We start from the raw sequence: 5,000 nt of genomic DNA, 5'->3' as shown, positions 1-5,000 counted from the left end.
AGACTACTTTAGACTATTAGGATGAAGGAGAACAGAGGAGACTACTTTAGACTATTAGGATGAAGGAGAGGAGACAGAGGAGACTACTTTAGACTATTAGGATGAAGGAGAGGAGACAGAGGAGACTACTTTAGACTATTAGGATGAAGGAGAACAGAGGAGACTACTTTAGACTATTAGGATGAAGGAGAGGAGACAGAGGAGACTACTTTAGACTATTAGGATGAAGGAGAGGAGACAGAGGAGACTACTTTAGACTATTAGGATGAAGGAGAGAAGACAGAGGAGACTACTTTAGACTATTAGGATAAAGGAGAGGAGACAGGAGAGGAAACCACTTCAGACAGGTTAGATGCACCCATCTTGACGAGGTACTTCAGTTTTTATATGTGCAGGGTGAACATTTACTGGTGATGATGTCATTGTTGTTCGTTAGACAGGGTCAGGAGATATTCCTGACTATGTGAGCTGACCAGGAAAAACTCTTGGCCCGATTGATGTGGAAGATAGAAAACGAACAGTGGTGAAGATGATTCACTCTGTGTGAGCCACACTCTCCACACTCTCTGCCTGAAGGTGAAGGTCATCAGACTGTGATGTCTGAGTGACCTTTGACCTAGGGTCAAACCAGGTTAAGAGTGAGCCCTGCAGCATCTCCCTCACACCTGGCTTTAAGAACATACGCATGCATGCATGCACGCACACACACACGCACACACACACACACACACACACACACACACACACACACACACACACACACACACACTCTCTCTCTCTCTCTCTCTCTCTCTCTCTCTCTCTCTCTCTCTCACACACACACAAATACACACACACACACACACACACACACACACACACACACACATCCACACACACACACACACACACACACACACACACACACACACACACACACACACACATGCCTGGCTGTCAGGTCATGGCCCCTGAGTTATGACCACGACCGTCTGAGCCCTGTGGACAAGTTAAGGTCAAGTGTGAGAGTTATGGTGGGATCTCATTTGGTTGAGTTGCTGACGCAGCGTTCTCTGTCTGTGTAATCTTACAGTGATTGATGGCCATTCTGTGTGTCAATCGATTATAGACTAACGACAATTACTCAGGTATGAATGAGTCTCTGATTACAGGGAAAGGATGTAAATTACCGGTGTTGCAAGATACTTCAGTACCATGCTGTTGCTCCAGTTCCAGAAAAGTCAACGATTATCCCTTTGCCTTTTTTCTGCCGGTAGTCAGTGAGGGTGCTTTGTGAGGTACGTCGTGACGCAGGTTAGAATCCCATGTCCGCATTAGAAGCGATGGACCAGACATTGGAGCTGTCCATCTCCTGTGTATAACAGAGGTGGTTTGGTGACTCTGGAAGATTCGTCCAAGCTCTCCACACTCAATGCCTTGGCTTTAGCTTAGTAAGCTAACACGGTCTTATTTGGCGAAGGAGAACGGTGTTCGTATCGATCAATCGGTCACATGAGCCAGACATAGGACCAGGATTCATTCCATTGCAGATAGCGGTTCTCTGTCGTCTGCGCCGTAAACAAATGCAAATCAAACGCACCTCTGAAAAGCCACTATCTGATTGGTTGAATCCTGACCAACGGTTTGTTCTTTGGTTTACATTCTGTGGCCTCATGGTCAAACTGTGGTCGGGAAGTCGAACTGTGGTCCAAGAGACCCGCTGCGATGAAAAAACAGTGTTTTCAAACACCTGCTCAAAGTATTCATAACAGCTATTACCTTCATAAAGGCTAAGATACCCTGGAATGCATGAATAGCGAGCTTCCACTTGTTTGGTCAGAACCGGATTGTGTTGTGTAAAATGCTTGGCATCCACGCTTTCTTAGTTTACCTTTGACCCTGTTGACAGAAACGCTGCTTTGTTTGATCTAGTCAATTATGGTGGAATTTTGCCTAGAAGAATAGCAGTGTGGTTTTCCAAAGGTAGTATCTTGTGTTTACACTCCAGACTACATGTTGTAGCTTATCTCATACTCAACAACTGGAGGGCTGTGTTTCTACGAGTGTCAAGATCTGAACCAGAGAAACTGGGAGAAAGCGAAAGGGGAAAATGGCCGCCATTTTGGAGTTAGATACGTCTTGTGTCTGGTGCTCCACCAGATGGAGGGTTGATATGCTGTGATAAGGAGGTACATGGTTTGAGATATTCCTAGAAATACACGATGAGCTCATGTTTGGCTCCCTCCCTCCTCCCTCCTCCTCCTCCCCCTCAACTCCTCCTTCTCTTTGTCACCCTTCTCCTCTTCTTCTCCTTCTCTCTTCTTCTTCCTCCTCCTCTCATCCCTCTCTCATTCTCCTCCCCCTCTTCCTCACAGAGGAATGATGGGTAAAACACCTTACTTAAAGGTAACCTGCACTTAAGGCATGCGTGTGCGTGTGCGTGTGTGTGTGTGTGTGTGTGTGTGTGTGTTGGCAGACAAGAGCCTATCCAGAGTGTTTCTCAGTCTTTGATCAGACCCAGCTGAGCTGAAAAGAACGGAAACATGTGGCACACATCCCTCCGTCCTATTCCTGATCCTAACCCCCCCCCCCCCCCCCCTTTTCTTTTTTCATTTCATCTTCTCTCCATCCGTCGGGTAAGAGTCTAGTCTCTAAGGAGTCTGGGGCTTGGACCTGTGAGAGAGAGAAAGAGAGAGAGAAAGGGGAAAAAGAGAGAGGGGAAGCGGTGGAGTTTAATAACAGGTTCCAGAGCAGAACCTTTAGGAGGGCAGAGGCGTGCGTGTGCGTGTGCGTGCGCGTGCGTGTGCGTGTGAGAGAGAGACAGTGTGTGTTGGTGTGTGGGTGTTTGGGATTAGTCTGTCTGTCATTATCTCACCGTAATGGTTAAGAATGCAATAACATGCCTTTTGTAGAAACAAGTCCTAATGTCTGGGTTAATTCTGCCCACTACCCGAACTCTACCCAGCCACACACACACATCTGCCTTCCAGAGATGCCCCCCTCCCAACACCAAATGGTGCCAGTGTGTGTGTGTGTGTGTGTGTGTGTGCATGTGTGTGTGTGTGCGTGTGCGTGTGCGTGTGTGTGTGTGTGTGTGTGTGTGTGTGTGTGTGTGTATGTGTGTGTGTGTGTGTGTGTGTATGTGTGTGTGTGTGTGTGTGTGTGTGTGTGTGTGTGTATGTTACATGTGCATGACTTAAATTTGAGATGTGTTTTTGGTTTGGATATGAGACCATTCCACAATGTGCCCATCATCTGTTCGCGGCAAAACACTGTCGATGTTTTTGAGCAGTTTGCATCATTGTGTCTGTATGTGTGTGGTGAGTATAGTGAGTGAGTGAGTGAGTGTGTGTGTGTGCGTGTGTGTGTGTGTCTGGAGTGTGTGTGTTGGGTCTATTCAATTGGTTCCATTCTACCAGACAAACCATATCAAGTGCACACTAAGTTTTTACATTCTAAGTATGTGACATATGTATTTGATCCAGGACTGTGTGTGTGTGTGTGTGTGTGTGTGTGTGTGTGTGTGTGTCTGTGTCTGTGTCTGTGTCTGTGAGCTGAAGCCTGTGTCGGTATATAATGTATAATGAAAGCCATGTTAATGACATGGAGGCCTTTAACTTGAACCTCCTGATCCCCCTTTACTTTCAGAGGTACATTAAAACAGCTCTCCTTACAGTTCTGCTTATTATCTTCTGAGAAAAACAGACTGGAGCGTGTGTGTGTTTGTGTGTGTGTGTGTGTGTGTGTGTGTGTGTGTGTGTGTGTGTGTGCGTGTGTGTGTGTGCGTGCGTGTGGGAAACATATTCAGTTATCTCCTCTTTGTACATCAAGCTCACGCAGCTCTGCTCACTGTCATGGATTATATCTGAAATAATGGTGTGAGTGAGTGAGTGAGTGAGTGAGTGAGTGAGTGAGTGAGTGTGTGTGTGTGTGTGTGTGTGTGTGTGTGTGTGTGTGTGTGTGTGTGTGTGTGTGTGTGTGTGTGTGTTCATCATGGTGCCCTTTCCCCCCAAGATCAGAGCCCCAGGGTAATACACTCAGCAGTGGGACACTGATGGAGAGCAGGTAAGACAAACTGTCAGTGTGTTATGTGTGTGTGTGTGTGTGTGTGTGTGTGTGTGTGTGTGTGTGTGTGTGTGCGCGTGTGTGTGTGTGCTGGAGTGTCAAGTAAAAGGAAGAAAGAGCGAGAGAAAGAGCGAGAAAGACACCTAGAAAAACATTCGACATTCGACATTCCAACTTTGACTCACCTGATTGACAGTTTAAGAACACTTATTAACCTTCTATTGATCCAAATCAGAGCACAGAACAGCTGCAGTATCCACCCAGGGTCCATGCACTCCCTCTGATTTACGGTCATCAAATGTGTTTTTGTTCATGGTTAATGTCGTTATTAAAAAGGGCTTATAAAAAAAAGTACGGATTGCAGTTTTTCCTGATTTTACCTGGCCCTTAGACCCCTTATTCAAGGAATTTGAATTATTCAGTCAATTATTTCAATCCTGTAACAGCCACTCACTGACACAACTACCTTGCTAATGTACAATACCGAACTCAACCATGCAGTGTGTGTTCCTGTGATTGGTCAACATGGAACAGAGGTGGTTCAGAGAACCACGCTTGTGTGACGAATCACCTTCCCTGAGACCTACAGGTCTTCCGTTAGCCCCAAGAGCCAATGTCTAGGCTGTTGCTCGGCGGGCTAACACAGTCTTGAGGCGGGTTTGAACCCAGTCAGTCAGTCACACTTGATTCTGATGCAGTGTTACGTTGTGCTCAATGCTAACACCATAGAGTTGATAGTGTAGTCGTGTGTTCCTCTGGCGTTACTCCAGCCTGTCGATATCTCGAGGTACAACTCAGACGAATGACGTCGTGGCCGGTGAAGGGCAAAAGTCAATACAAGCTACATTGTTGATAGTCAGACAGACACCTCTATCTACGGGGATGCACAAACAGCCACTGTTTGATGATAAGGCTTGATTGATCTTTGCCAAGGGACCACAGTATCGAATGCGATG

At 46.4% G+C, this 5,000-nt stretch overlaps 1 protein-coding gene across 1 annotated transcript in view; it reads left to right on the top strand.

The window, feature by feature from the left end:
- Positions 1-5,000, top strand: part of LOC310822013 (uncharacterized protein) — a 36,880-nt gene that overhangs the window by 2,064 nt on the left and 29,816 nt on the right. The gene's annotated exons all lie outside the window — the stretch shown is intronic.

The sequence above is a fragment of the Argentina silus genome, assembly GCF_951799395.1.
Source record: "Argentina silus genome assembly, chromosome: 22".
Lineage (NCBI taxonomy): Eukaryota > Metazoa > Chordata > Actinopteri > Argentiniformes > Argentinidae > Argentina > Argentina silus.
The sequence above is the reverse complement of the archived record's forward strand: the minus strand, read 5'-3'. Positions and strand labels throughout refer to the sequence as shown.